This window comes from Wyeomyia smithii, chromosome 1 (genome assembly GCF_029784165.1).
Source record: "Wyeomyia smithii strain HCP4-BCI-WySm-NY-G18 chromosome 1, ASM2978416v1, whole genome shotgun sequence".
NCBI classification, from domain to species: domain Eukaryota; kingdom Metazoa; phylum Arthropoda; class Insecta; order Diptera; family Culicidae; genus Wyeomyia; species Wyeomyia smithii.
In genome coordinates this window covers 128,957,755-128,974,675 of record NC_073694.1, presented here as the reverse complement: position 1 = coordinate 128,974,675, position 16,921 = coordinate 128,957,755, and the positions used below count along the sequence as shown (strand labels likewise).

General features: G+C 34.9%; 1 long non-coding RNA gene across 1 annotated transcript; it reads left to right on the top strand.

Annotated features, from left to right (window-relative positions):
* Positions 1-1,610: 1,610 nt before the first annotated feature.
* Positions 1,611-13,856, top strand: LOC129719013 (uncharacterized). The gene is made up of 2 exons (XR_008727107.1): positions 1,611-1,955; positions 5,429-13,856. It is a non-coding gene; the product is annotated as an uncharacterized LOC129719013 (long non-coding RNA).
* Positions 13,857-16,921: the final 3,065 nt, after the last annotated feature.

Below are 16,921 nucleotides of genomic sequence, written 5' to 3'. Positions count from 1 at the left end.
TCGACGTTGGCATAAAGTCATTCATCAACATTCGTCAAACATTCGAAGAATTCGGCTGGAAACTGTGAAAAATTCTGTGTCAAACATTATTCAGGTGTCTCTTAACTAGATGAGTGGAAACCTGAACATTCAAAAAAATCAAAAAAATTATCTCTTTCGATTACATTAGATTAACTTGGAAATTCGATTCTACACTAGGTTAACCCGAGCTCTAAAGATTTATTCATGAAACTTTCGACAGAAATTACAATTTAAAAAATGAATACATTCCGTTGCGAATTCATGGATTCTGGATACAACTAACGCTTGGCTTCAAATGGTTAACTTGTATCTTCCATAAATTAAATTGTACACAACATTGTGTACAAATATTGCTTGCGAGTCCGTGCTGTGCTTCGCTATGTACTGCGATTCCTGTGATGCTGAATTGATGTGCAAACTTGTATGCGGAAGATATTATATATTCAACTATAATTGCATTGCAATTACTGTACACAAGCTTTCTGTATCAAATTTTAAAAACCGGTAGCGTGCCATATCCAATAAATACAATCTTAAGGACTATCAAAAGAATGTTTGCAATGCCGAATGTACTCAATGCCTATCTAATATACAATAAAAGTTTGGGATATTCATAAGAAGGATAGTAGTCGAATAGTTGAGATTTATTTGTAATTTTATAATTAGCGATAAATACAATTAATTATTTAATTATATCCTGTCATCAAGTTTGTTATATTCGTTAAGACTTATATTTTCAATGTAATTTCTATATTGAAATCAAATTTTAAAATCATTTCAGTACCAAGTGCATCTTTGGAAACTGATTTGAACGCACTTCGTTGTGTATACAGACGTAATGTTCCCAATACAATATGACATTATAGTAATTGAAATTCAAATACAAACAGAAATGCAATTTCAATTCACGCGCCTTTGTTCAAATACTCCAGCGTATTGGCGCAGACGCGCAAGCTTGTAGCACTAGATCGATAAACTGTATGGAAACTGTCTTAAGATCATTCGAAGCTTACAGAAAGTCTTGAATCAATAATATGAGGGTTCTACGATACGTGCAAATGGCGCTAAAATATAGGAATGTTATATATAATACGCTAATATCAGAATTGCACACTTCGAATTTTCCCAGCATCATCGTTACGCGGATAGTGAACTTCAATATTTCTAACATAGTCGAGTTTGAATGAACCAACAGGAAAAACTTGTTTTTACGGCAATTGCCACAAAGCGTTGCGATTGAATAGCATTTGGTCCAGGTGTGCAACCGTACCGGTCATTTTTTAACATTTTGCTTCCACAGATCAGCATAACCGGGAGATAAACTTCATCATCGTAACCTAACCAGTATGAGGCAACTGACATGATCAGAAAAAATCCGGATCTGGAAAACCGGAATTGCTTCCGTTCTACTGCTGTGATGCTGGGGTCCAAACAGATTTTGGAAAAAATGAAAAGGGGAATGCAAAAACCGGATAACAATGAATACATCTAAGCGCGGGAACGGTCAAAACGGAGTACATATGCGTGACAAAATCGCCAGAGATTATTTTCCTGCTGAATGCTGCGCAAGCTAGAAAATCAGTTCGCTCATGCCCTTCTAACGTTCAACATCAAGTTATTTCTGGTAAATTGAAGGTTGTTCGCGTTCGGCACAATCTCTTATAGCTTAAGAGCTGTGTTACTTAAAATGTGAAAAATACAACGATAACATCTCAAGGATGTAAAATAGTGATGAAAATTTACGGTGTGATAAAATGCAGTACCTTAAACAAGTTCAGAAATACAGAGATTTTGGCGTACAAAAGTTTACAGTCGAATAATGAATTACAGGAATCCGCGTTATACGTTTTGTTAAAGACAATCAAAAAAGCATTTGAGTCAAAATGTGCCTAAATAAATTTAAGTTGAACCAATCGAGGTTTAACAATAAAAAGGTAAGTGCTATTACATCAATGTATTACCAGTATTTTTCTACTTTGAAACGGTTGCTCCAAAATGTAACATTATGGAGATCCAATCTCACGTCCAGTCAAAACTCAAACCCTTTACGTGGTTTGGTAAATTGTTAGTCTTTGAACGGATTAGCATTGAAATGCAATGTTTTCTCTGGTTCTCGACTTCCTAATAGCTTAATTCTCTTACATTTCAAAATATGAAGTATCATCAAACTAAAAATAGGGTGAAAATAGGTTTTGACAATAGTAACAAATATCTCTAGTCAGTTTAATATTGCATGTTTGTTCTAAAATCGTTGAACGGTCAGGTAACCTCAAAATGATAAGAGATTAAATTCACTTGGAAGCCTCAAATGAACACAGATTTCCAATTTAGTATTAACTGTTTCTCTTGTTTGTGAATGTTGCTATGCCTCCGCAAAGCAGGCAGCGAAACTGCAAGAAATCCTGCATCGACCGCATTAGTGGGTATTAAATTTCAATTTCTTCTGATCGAAAGTTGCTAATATTCAATGTGAGGAAAAGATGTTCTCGTGTCGAAATCATACTATGGATTGAAATCCATTATTTGGTTTCAAAAAATCAAGCAGTGCTTCAGTGGGTGATCAATTTTGTGTTTATCAAGGATATAGCAACTCACCTATCATGGCTTAAATTGAACCATGAATTTCGGATCATTTAAAATGCAAGTTTTCGTTTGAAATGTGATAATAAGGGATCATTACGGTGTTCACACATTGATACATAGCAAAAGCTAGAACCCATTTTTTGAAGTAGAATACTTATTTCAGGAAGTTCGGCTACATAGGGATGTGAAATGGAAATCTAAAACCGAAAAAAGTGAAAAATATGTCCAATTTCAAATGTTAATAAATCGGTTAGTATTCGATGGATTTCCTTCGTTCTTGCGGCAATAAATTGGAAAATCTTCTAAGATTCTTCCCAAAAGAAGATAGTTGTAATTTTGTTATTCACACTATTGAACTATTGAAAATAGTCAAGCCCTGTCAAAACGTAAAATTCGACCTCTGATTAGTCGTTATATGATTGCTTCCCAAGCACGGTCGACAGAATCATTTACCTTGCAACTTAAAACATGCTATTTGGCCTATATAAGAGCCTGTTTCAGCCGAAGCCGCTCATAATAGTTCTAGACAGCGACAACAGCAGTCGTCCTCCCTTAGCAGCAGCACCAGCAGTGTAGTGGATACCAGCGATAGCGGAAAGCGGCCACAGCTGTGGCGTAGCAATGGATAGCGCACTAGTTGCAGCGGATTCCAGCAACGATAGCAGCTGAGCCAGCTGATGCAGGGACAGTGGATACCGATGGCAGCGTATAGCGGCCACAACTGTGGCATGGCTATGGATAGCGCAATAGTTGCAGCGAATCTCAGCATCGATAGCAGGCAGATGCAGTGAGGCACTTTAATGAAATGCAGTCTCTGTGCGATAGTGGGCACTAGTAAATGCATTCAATGAAAAGTTGACTCCTTTTGACAACACGTGAGCCGTCTAGTTTTGAGTGTTAAATCAGGTTTTCACTGTTTATTTTATCACAATGAATATTCTATTCACACTGTCAGTGATAACGCAAAGATGTGATCGGCATCTTATCCGGTACTAAAATGAACAACAAATTGTCCTTTTCAGGATGAAATAAAAAAAGAGTTAATATTTTCTAATGAGTTAATTCATATTTTTAAATTTGTAAAAGTTATAAATTTCATTTTATCTACGTGTTTCAGAACGTACTGAATTATCTTTTCTTTCAGTCATGAGCACGACATCAAAAAAAATTCATCTCAAAATTTAAAAATTGTCAAGTCCCAACCATGACAAGCAACTATTATTGAAAATGGTCAATCCTTGTTGAAGCGCGGAAGTCGATTGATCTGATTAGTCAACGTTTATTTACTAGAAAAAATGACTGACACGCAAGCAACCGGGTTATCTTTCTTGTAAAAGTATTCTACTTCAACCTTACGGTCGTGGCTTTTTTTTAAACCGAGAACGGATTCGCACAATTTGATAACAAAGAGGGCAATGTCACTAAAAGCGTGGAGTCAAATTGAAGCAGATCATCATTCTAGGGTTATATGCAGCAAACAAATTTAATCTGACGCTGTTGATAAGCGCAATGATTTCATTTCGTTCAACTACTAGTTTTTTTTTTTCTGTGTGGACTCATCACTGCGACCAGAGCTTAGATCTATTATGATATTACCCAGGTGTTTTTTGTACTCCGCACTTTATATTATTAGCAGTAACACTATTGAAATAAGTGATACGCTTATCATTCATATCAGTGCTTGTGTGTAATTACCTTTCCGTTTCAAGCTTACTGCTCTACTATAGGGTAAACAGGTATAATACGCCCCCCCCCCCCCCTAAGGAACATCGTCAATATTGTAGCTATGTTTATCACAAACAACAAATCTTTCATGCAGTTGGATACACTATTTAGGTGGTAATGCACTGCTATTATTTTGTTTTGTAATTACTGTCACACAGAAACGCCATAATTTGATAAAAAAATATGACAAAATAGCAAGCTCTCCAATCTACCGGGGCAAAACGCCCCAGATGCAGTATAATATGCCCCATGCAGTAGCTTCATATGGCAGCTCAGCACGCGAAGTGAAACAGCGCTTGAAGTCTCAGAAGCAAACGCTAAAGCAATGAACAAATCAGCCCGGCTAGCGGTGGGGCATATTGCCCGGAGCTGTAATGTAGCAGAAAGCATTGAATACTTGAGCAAATTATACAATTTTTATCGTTTCTTCACTAGATACAGCTGATTAGAGGTTCATTTGAGATATATAAGTGCAAATACCAGGTAATAAACTTTATACGCTAGTGAAAAAACAATACGGAAACGCTGCAAGAAATTAGATCTGAAGCAGCTCAAATCAAAATTGATTTTTGTTTATTTTCCGCTGCTAGTGACAATTATCAAACTTGCATGAAAAGTTGGTCCTATGACCCACTACGGATTCCCAATAGTCTCGTGTCTTATTTTTTGTGTGTTTCCAAATAAATAGACTCGGGCGTTATGCCCCGGGGGGGCGTTTTATACATATTTACCCTACCTAGCCTCTGTCCATCCTAACGATATCGCCTAGTTACAATTCCCTGGAGAGAACTTCAATTCATGATTTTTTTTTAAATATAGTTTCGGAATATTCAAATGAATGTTGATTTATTTAAATTATCAAAATGAGGAAAAATTGTTACCTTCAGGTCGAGCTAAAAATAACTACTATTTGTTATTTCATCCACCTCGAACAACAGGTTTTAAAGTTTTTAGTTTATATCCTTAAATTTTTGATAACGTATGGTTCATAATGTAAAATTGCTGTATTCGTAATATATTATTGACGAATGTGGTGACAATTGCCACACTTTTAAAATCAAGAAATAAGCCTGATTTTGTTTTATTTCATCTTCCGCAGACAGAAGGATGTGGACGAACTCGTTATGACAGAACAGCTCCAATATCATGAGAGCGCTTCACGACAAAGTACCCGCATGTTGGAGGCTCAAGTAGAACAGCTTGCAAATATTTACACAAACGTATTAATTACAATATCTAGTGACATAAAGAAAATCCAGAAAATGAAAAGCGAAGATTTATATCTACAGCATGTATTGAAATAAATAACATTCAAATCGATGCAGAAGAATGTTTATTGGAAATATAAGAATATGCTTATTTGCCAACTGATGATCGCCGCACTACCAATAGCAATACTAGAAGACAATTCGTGAATAAGATTTTTATCAATAGAGCGTACAAGCGCAAAAGAATTAAATATTGATACGCCATCTTGTCTTCGCAGCAACTCCTGATGACCAGCAGGCATCAAACTGTTGATAGAGAACGCGCCAAATAACGGCTATCACCGCGATTTTGACACAAGCCAACACACATGGAAGGAATAAAGCACGTGCCCTGTAAACGATTATACTGACACACACGCGATGAAGCACATGCGAATGCTATCCACCATTCAAACCACCAACAAAATCAAAAACAAAAAGCTCGTCCACGGTAAAACATTTTCAAAGCAAACTCAAACTTGGGGAAACTGTCAATGTGTTTGTCAGGGAAATTATTTTTCGGCGAAGGAGAAAAACTCTGTGGAGAAAATACTCACGAACACACAGTGTTAGTTTCGGTGAGCGTTTATGTGCAACAAAAAGTGACTTCCCCTCCTTTTGAAAGTCTCGTCCGATTCAAAACCAACACATTGCAAGACTCGTGAAGAAATAGAAAATTTATTCGTCGTCCGGACAGGAAAGCTCGCAGAGTTGCAGAAATCGTCGGCGTCAGTCTCAGCATTCGTCATCGTCGTCGCCTTCGTGATCGTAATCAACTAAGTGTCGTCGGTGGGCTCAGAGAAAGCTTTCAGTGAGCGGAAGCGTTTTTAGAGAAGTATAAACCATATTTTGTTTTTGATTTATAATGAACACATAACACAGTCAAACGTCGTAAGAAACAAGACTTCAAACGTAATGCATCGCTCCAATCTTGGTTCCTTCTGCACTAAGTATTTAATCCTAAGTTTTGAGTTATCTCACTTTGTTTTATTTTTCTTGTGCCAATTTTAAGTAGTCATACCACAACCAAACAATAGCTAATAAGTATGTTTTTTCTTTAGATTAAATACTACAAACATTCGAACAATGCACAAGAGTAAACAATATGTCAAACACGGCAATAGTGAACCACGGTCAACAGGAATATTTTTTATCGTTGTATAATACATAATGAGTTATTTTACAGGATGAACAAGATTGTTGGATTCAAGCAAACAGAACGAAAAATACATATCCTGAATGACAAATAACTGTTTAAAGATTCAACCTAAAAGCAACTCATTTCGGCCCTCAAAAAAATATACCAAAATGTAACTTGCTGATATTTTGGAAGGGAATATCAAACGAACATAGCAATGGCATAATCGAACAAACACACAGGAAGCTGCCGCTTTATGACAGAAATTATTTTCATTGTCGTTAATACAAAAATACCAAGTTCAAGCAACCGTATTTGGCTTGAGAAAAAGATTGTTTAGTTGAAAAATTTACGAGCAAGTTGAAGGAAAATATTTATCAATCTGTTGAAAATTACTAAAGATTTATTTACGTTTTAAAAACATACATATTTATATACAACACTTACATTTCTACACTATACAACACAACAAACGCAACTAAAAATAGCAAAATTGAATTTTCAGTCCAAATTCCTATGTATGTGCATCAGCAATTCCGAGTATATTGTTACGTTTGCAAAAGAACATGCCAAATTGGATTCAAAAATCGATCCAAAAGTTAAATAACAATAATTATTGTTGACTAGAAGAGGTTGTTAAAAAATTATATATTTTGAAATAGGCTCTAACAAAGTCGCAAATAATGGCAACAATTTCTGTAATAAAAAACACGTATAACATGTCCAAGGCCCGTAGAAGGCTAATACAATACAAACGAATTCAATAATTTTGACGCACTTATGCCAGGACAGAGAAATGAATATATTCCGCATGTCCTACTTTTACTAGTGATTTCACCTTCAAATTCAGTGGTAGTTACTAAAAGAAAAATTCTTACATTTTCATAAAAGCTGAAATTGTCATGATATGAACGATCAATTTTAATTAACATGTATTCTTATTTATTTCATTTTTAAACAGGACGGTTGGTAATGACAAAACTAAACAGGATTCAAAACATACTTTCCCAACTTAGCTTTTGTAAGGGTTGAAGAGCATTAACTGAGTACCTTCCAATCAAAAACAATAATATTACTCATTTAAACAAATTAGTACAAATTCAAAACATCTCCTTTTCCTAAAATGAAAAGGACGATGATTTTGACTGCAAAACAAGCGGTTATTGCCCAAAATGTTTGAAAAAGGATGCTCAAATCTACGGTTTAAGTGTTGATTCCTAAAAGGGGAAGAAACTGCTTAGGGTTAGCTGAAGGCAGTTTCTCTATCGAAAAGTAGAGGATGGGTATAAAAAATCATTTGAATCATTCTGGTTTGAGACGAACCTTTATTATCCAGAAAACCAGAGTTTTGCTGATAGCATACGGCAATTTGAACAGATAACCCAAGAAAATTCCTTTTCCAAAACCGCGGGTATGTAATAATTGATCTACCCTTTTTCTCAAAAACATGTAGCAAAAACATATGCAAAGGTTTAATTTGCTGTAACATATTTTAATTTCAATCGAATAAATTATTAATTCAGATTTTAGGGTTGTGGTATCGAACGGTTTTAAGGCGAATTCCAATTAAGCGAAAAATCCAAAATTGCATTCCATTCTATACATAAACTAGGATGAGATAGGAAAATACAAGTTCGGATTTGAAATAACTTCGGATTTAAGCTATCAAAATAGACTTTTTTTATTACATCGACTCAATTTTTTTTTTGGAACTTATTACAAATGTCAAAACCAAAATATTGAATCATATGACAACGAGCCAGACAACATTACTTTCAAATTAGATTTTTCACAACAAAAACAAATCAAAAACTCCGCCATTCAGGAATAACCGTCGAGAACGTGCTCCAGAAAAACAAAATTCAACGCTTCAGCGATTATGAATCGTCCCTCATGGCAGTTATCCGGCATTACAAAATTTATAGCCATTTAGCCTTTCAGTTTGCCTTCTCTTTAAAGCAATCTCCCCTCGTCTTATATCTCAAAGATATTTGCTTTCTTTTCGGTTACAATCATTGCCCTGGTTTTTGCGAGTGGTTCAAGTGGTTGCAGAAACACACAATGCTGGTGCATGAAATAAATCTCGAAGTTTGCAGTTTGATTTTTATCCATATCAAACATGGCAATTGATTTTAATACAACAATAAATTTATATGATATTTCGAGAAAAAAAAAACAAATATTTTTAATGTGCCACAGATTTTTGATCATGGCGAACTAAAAAAGTATTCAATCAACTTGTAATAACATGCTGGAATCAAAGGTTCACCACTAGGATACAAAATTAAATTCAGGGTTTGATTGATGAATGAAACAAGCTTAAAGAGCACGTTTTTAATAATAAAGTAAAATAAAAAATCACATTTTTTTGTTTTCAGGAAGATTTACAGAACAAATCAATTTGAATAATTTCCAAGTTTTGATATTCCAAGCTCACCATAAAGTCTAATTCTTGCCATCAACGCAGACCACTCTATAAATCATCCAACAACCAGAGCATCCTCAAAAAGGGAGGTACTGATGTGGCCTCGACTTTTGTCATCATGTAATGAAAAGTAAATTTCCTTGATGGCATCTAGCCGCACTTTGATTCCATCAGCCAAATTTCCTTTTGCAAATTATTTTTCGTTAACCGGAAGCATCTCTCAAAGATAGAAGATTTGCTCGTTCCACTTTCCATCTACCGAACCATCTCGATACTCTATCTAAAACAGCGTCACAGAGAAGTTCAAGTGTTTCTGCTTCAAAATTGAACGTTTGGAACTTTCTTCTTTCTAGTGTCTCTTGATTCTGCTTTTCGCTCACTCACATGATAATTGACTTAAAATCATATTTTCTACACGCCTCTTCCCTGAAGAGTCATTCTTTATTTCCGGTTTGAAAACATGATTCCAGCTAGCAGAAACAAGAATCGATTTTTTTTTGTCATTTTTTTTGCTGGAAAAATTTGCATTTTGTAATAAAAATACGTTCGGGAAAATTCTTCTAGACCCAGATTCATATAACCAATCATGAAGTTCATCATAGCTAGGAGCAGAAATATTAGTTATCAAACGCGAAAACTGAACCATGATTGCATTTAAAATTGGATATACCTTACAAAAATAGATATTGTCAACACTGAAAAATAGGTTTTGTTTCCGATTCTAGTAAAACATTCTTTTCACAAACCTCAAATATTGCTTAATTCCTAATCGAAATTCCAACGAACAAATGAGTATCCAGCCATAACGTCAGATAAATTTTAATAAGCACTACCTTCTGAGCCATCAACAAACTGATAATATGATTGAGAAAATACATAAAAGACTAAGCACGAAACATATTTGCTTGTGAAACCGAATTTGCATATGTTTAGTTATTTGCACCCGTCTTACTTTCATGACCGTCGACCAAAAGATTTGCGAAAGTCCCAGCAAAACTTAGGACTTGTTTCTTCTTACCTTCTCCAGCCCCGAGCACCATCTTATGCTTTGCTGTGTTGAAGAGAAATCCTTGTGATGAAAAACCGACCAGACACGACTTCATAAAAACTAGTTGAAATCTCAAGCATAATTTTAGCATATAAGCCCCACACCACGCACGACTGTCCTTTCAAGGATAGTTTTCTTTCCGGGTTTCGGTATTATTGGCGGTAGTTTGGGTTATAAACACGTCTTAGCGAAACATTTCCTTTCCGTTTGAAAACAAGCAAAATTGATTACTTTTGGAAAAGTTTTCTTCTTTCAAAAGATAGTTTCTAACGTTGTAAAATTCAACACGCATCTTGACTAGTGAAGGTATCTTTTCGAACCATTATCCTAATTCGACTAATTAGGCTGGATTGTTCTCCTCATCGCGATCGTACTCATTGCTGTGAGACCCTGATAGTAGTTGGGAAAGTGTTGCGTAAAAAAGAAAATCTATTTCTAATCGTTTCGCACAACAAACGCAGTACCAAAATGAACTTGGACTTTCGGATAAAACGAAACATGAAATTGTTTTGATTGACCTAAAATAAATAGGTGTGTACACTATTTAATTCAACCGATCTTAATATAAATTATTATTTTGCTGGTTTTGTTAGTTATCTCGAATAATTCCATTTTAAATCAATAAGTAAAATTTACTATTGATAAAAAAATTGTATGACCAAAAATAACAATAGATATCATAAAATTATTATTTCGAAAGAAACCGGTTTAGTTTAATTCTCTACGCCCAGACTTACAACTTGTGCTTTTTGCTTGGACCATATTTTTGGCCACTCACCATATCATGGTTGAAATATCTATGATATCACTCAATTTTTTATTTTACCGATAGAAAACAGCACACAACGTTTAATTTGAATCGTCATGTAGATGCGAAATTAAAAAAGTAGATTTTATTAATCTAGATTCATTAGTAATTTTATGGCTATTCTTAGACAAGGCGATCTAATATATTCCCAGTAAACATTCAACGCTTAAATAATCAAGCTCTTGATTTGAATGTTTTCATTAGAAATAAATGCAATAACAAATATGGTGCCAGAACCACTATAAAAAATAATTTGCGGATGAATAACGACAAACATCAATTCCTACTCAGAAATGCATACCAATAATATCACTAGAAAAAAGTACAAAATAATACTAACTTTCTAACTAGTACAATATACGAACTCTTTATAAAATATATATATTCATATACACATATACACAATATTTCCACATTTGTATGTTTATTCTTTTTAACATTGAATGCTAGCATAAATTGATGCTAGCAGCTATTCCAAATATGTATCGAAAACTGAAACGATCCTCAATAAACCATTCTTTACTGCTCTTTAGCAGCTAAACTGCTAAAATCAACAGCATACAACTGGAAAATGATTCATGGCAGTTTTTAATTTTCCAAAATTAATATTTCTTCACAAATAATGCAAAATAACAAATGGCATACATTTTTTCTAATAATACGGACCTAACGAATGCATTGAAAATAGATATTTGATCCTGATTTAGTCTGTTGTAAAAGAAAAAATCACAGTATAATTTGTATGTTCAAAAAGCAGATGTTTATGAATAATCTATTCAAACCATAAAAAAGAATATTTAAAAAAAAAGATATTGGATGCGTTAATCAGTATATTATTTTGTCTTTTTGTCATTATATAATATTAAGTGCTTTTCACTAGATTCCAACAACTCAACATATTTGCACATGAAAATGGTGCTGAGAGTATAATCAGTAAAGTATTACAAAATCACTTTAGAACGAATTGAAACAATAATAAAAGTATTTCAAATATGAAATGAATGCATTCATCATGTACCAAAGAGTTATGAATTCAATACAAAATAGGCCACATTACTTAAAAAAAGGAAACAAAATAAACATATAAGTTACTGCTGAGTACATTCTTCGTCGTATTTTAATAACTATCCTCATAAATAAAAATTGTACATTCGGCCAATTTTAAGCAAATGTAATTTAACTTTCACACTTTTCATTAAAATATTACTACAATCGGTACCACTTACATGTGCAGTTAAAAATACAAACACAATAATATTTTATAAAACATGTACATTTAAAAAAATGACGAAAAGGTACATTTGAAATATAATTGTCAAGATTAAACTGAAAAAAATAGTCACAGTGCGTCCAAAAGATTACAAAATGCCTATTAACAGACGAATTGCAATCGACAAAAAAGCGTTGAAGGAACATGACGGTAATATTTAACTAATATTTTTGTCTTGTTTGTTTTCTAAAGAATCATTATAATATGATAATATATAATTACCCGTTTATATCTTAATATAAAAAAAAATCAAGAACTAAAAATCTGAGCTGGACAACGTGCTTTTTATGTGCATCAAAAAGGAATGTAAATGTTTCTGCTTCTCGTCTGGATTTAATATCGAAGAATTAGGTGCAGTACAAGTTTATTGCAACTTTGCTGTACGGAATGATTACCAGTAATGCAAACTCTGACTTACTCGATATACAGTCCTAGGATGAACAAAGTTACATTATAAAGAAACACTCTCAAAAAACGGTTACTGCTAGAGTAATATTATTATACAGCATGCGTAACATTATTATTATTGTTGAACAAATAACACAATCCACACGATACTTTTGAAATTGAAAACTACGTATTAATTTATATTCTTGTACAAAAAGTTCATAGTTCTTGAAGATTAGAAAACGTTTGTAGGATGTGAGAACACATCTCATACTTGTATAAAATTCCGTCTTCTAATTCAACAGATACAAAAACTTCATTGTACAGAAAATTAAGTTTTGTCCACAATACAATATTAAGATGCAACATGTAATCGTAAAAAAACGATTATAAAGAAAAAAGAAAATGATTGGCAAACAAAAACGCATAAATTGCTACTGCTTGACTATTGAACAACAAATAATGATGAACAATACTTCTTTCAAACACATCAGCAAAATAAGTGGGATGGGCTAAGCCAACGCCATTCATGCAGCCACAGCACACGAATTATAAACACAAAAGAAAATCAACTTTTCACAAGATTGCGATCTCCTTTTTAAACTCGACCCTCTTTTATTCAATTGCCATCCGGTTTTGACTAGGAAATGAGCCAACAAAATAATCACTCCAATCCCTGTGCATTGGCAAACGGTATAGACGACACGGTAGGTATATGAAATAGGAAACAGAACACAAGTCAACCTAAACAAGAGCTACACTTAGTTCCACGCATTTTAAATGCCTGCAAAACAACTTCCCTTCCCTTTTCAGAAAGCAATAAAGGAAATGTAGTTCTCAATCGATCTCAGACATAATAAAATTGAAATTATAATTTGCATACCTAAGACACTGCTAAAAATCTACTGAAGCAATAAAAGTAATTATAGATAAAAAAGGCTCATCAGATTCCAATGAATGTATCCAAGATCAATCGGAAAGATACTTTTGTTACGACATTTTATCCGTTTCAGCAACTTGATGTCTATAGTGAAACAACATCACCTGAACTGAATGTACATCACCTGAACATGCAAATAAAAAATAAGTTTATCACATTGTATTAGTTTTCCGTAAAGTGTCACTAAATATTGTAGTAACGAACAACCATTAAAGGATGAAAATACAATCAGGTTAAAGTCAAATAAACTACTTTTTCATGATATTTTACATATTTCATTTCTTCGTTGAAAGAATAGAGAACACCAATGTACCTAAGACAGAACATTCAATGCAGAACCAGGATAATAAATCATTATTTCTTGGCGTTCAAATATGTGTGTATTTATTTTTGAAGGAGGGTAAAACAAGGGAGGGCAGTGACATAAATTCGTTTACATTTACGTTGCTAACCATCATTTCATCATCATCATGGTTGGATAGATGTAATATAAGTAAAATATTAAAAAAAAAAAGTTAAACGACGTGCTTGCCCCCATTTTTAGGTTGCCCCCATTCATTGAACAATGACAAGTCTCAATGAACGTTGAAAACCGTCAAATCATCGAAAAGCATCCAGGGGTTGTTGAAGAAACGATAATCTCAAAAACTTCATTAAAACGATGGCAAATAACCCAAATCGGACCATGGAAACCGTGTGCAAGAATCTTTTTGGTAAATTTAGCTGAGCTAATATAGCCTTTCGATGTATCCAGTTAAATTTGACGTGATGACCGTTGTCGGTCATCGTAGGAAGGATGGCAGGTTCGGGGAGACTTACCGTTGGAAATAACGAAGAGCATAGTGTACGAATTTTATATGCACCATTTCCATTCTGTAGGACTAGCTTACATGGCATCATATCACAAAATTAGGTTCGAGGATCGACCACACAGTAAAGACATAACAGATCATGGAGTTCAGCAATCTTTAAATATGAACTGTACAGTCCCTCTACAATTATAGGTCAGTCAACGTGTTGTCTGAATGTTCAAAAATAAATATAAAATCGTCAAATTTGACAATAAAAATTGTCAACTACGAATGTTTTACTATCTGTCTCTGTGTTCTGATGTGTACTTTCGATTAACAAATAGTTGGGAAGTAAAATATCATTTACATAGCAAAAGACACAATTATGGGTCACTTTTGGCATCCAAAATCATTTAGTCTATAAAGTCGTCAAAATACATAAAGCAAGTTATTTTATTGTTGTAAAAGCTTGATAATAAGTTATTTTATTCAGCCTTGATGCATTATCATGTAAAAGTAATAAAAATAGCCAAAATATGGACTGACCCACAATTGTGCACCGCAAAATGTAACATTACCTCAATTATGGGTCACTTTACTTCTTGCACCGAGCAGAATCATAGTTTTTATTGACATTTTCAACTTTACATTATTTAAATCGTATAAATAAGGTTACAAGTGAGTTACAATAAATACCACTGCTAATGAAAACTGTTCAGTATCGTGAGAATAGACATATTTGCGTAAAAGTGACCCATAATTGTAGCTGACCCATAACTGTGGAGGCACTGTACACGGATAAGGTTCTGTGAAAATATACCATGTTTTCAAAATTTAGAAATTCCAGATAAACCTGGATACCTTACAACGCTGGCTACAGTAGCTCCAAACATTCGTGTCGACATTCGGGTGGCAGCATTAGAGATACATCGTTCATGAAGACGGAGAAGAATAGTGGGCCTAAAGCTTGTCGTGAGTCCAACGCAGTGGTAATGTTGTCAACTATTTCACATGCTGCAGTTAATGTACTAGATCCAGTGCAGAAACCTTGTCGATTACTGTCTAAAACTCAATGACTTTTGAAGAACTCGTGTATTCTGATCACCAATAATTTCCGAGTAAAAATAAGCAAAGTCTTGGTGCTACATTCCGATTCGAAACTTGACCTTCTGTTTATTCATACACAAACTTCACAGCCAACTGTTTCTAGTGTACAGGACAATTGCGGGGCTAGCGCTACGATCGTACTGACACTAACAGTCTCTCCCGAGCTGAGACTGGTGTAACATATGTGTAACCTTTATCTACAACCTTTGATTTGTTATTACAGTCGTCGTTCGCTAACTGCAACATGTTTATATTGCAGTTATCGAATGCCGTTCGATAACTGCAACACTTTTTTTTTTCTTCATCTATAATTTATTTGACACGGCACAAATACAATTTAATGTTTAACGGCGCCAATTATATCTGGTAGCTTACTTTCTAAAGTATCTTAATAACTAAAAGCAAATTTTTTATCCTCGCTGCCGACTACGAGCTGAAACTAAATCTAACTTAAAGCTAGAATGTTTTGCATTAAAAGCACTGATTTGTTGTTTGATGGTTTTCCATCGCCATAGGTAAGCAGCATATTGAATATGTTCCGCTGCTGGGCCAAGATATTACGGACTGGCATATTGGGTTGTCTCCCTCGGGACCTGAGAGTATCGTACGGGTCTAGTTGCTGTTTCCGGATCCGGGGTCTTAACGTGTTCTTGTCGTTTGGTTGGATGTAGGCGGAAGGGAATAGGATTAAACTGGGGCGTGGATGGATTTCAGGAAAACGTATATAAGGGACATGTAGGATAGGTCACGGCTCGCCAAGACATCACGAACAGGAACAGCCGGCTGCCTACTTTCGGCCTGCAGGGAAGCTATTAATTTAGACCTGGCGTCACGGTGTACAGGGCATGACCAAACCACATGCTCTATGTCGTGATAACCCTCACCACAGGCACAGATACCACTTTCCCCGAGCCCAACACGACGGAGATGCGCGTCAAATCTATAGTGATTGGACATAAGCCGGGACATCACGCAAATGAAATCCCGACCTACATCCAACCCCTTGAACCACGGGTTCGTCGATACTTTGGGGATTATGGAATGTAACCACCTTCCCAATTCCCCTCTGGTCCAAGCATTTTGCCAACTGATGATCGTATTCTGACGTACAAGTGCGAAAAATTCATTAAAAGCAATTGGTCTTTCATAAATATCACCGTTTGTTGCGCCCACCTTAGCCAAAGAGTCCGCTTTCTCATTGCCCGGTATCGAGCAGTGAGAAGGGATCCACGCTAAGGTAATCTGAAACGATTTTTCGGATAAAGCACTCGGATGTTCCCGTATTTTCCCCAGGAAATACGGAGAGTGCTTAACATCTTTCATCGATCGGAGAGCCTCAATGGAACTGAGACTGTCCGTAAAGATGAAATAATGGTCCGTGGGCATTTTTTCGATAATCCCTAGGGTGTACTTAATTGCAGCCAATTCTGC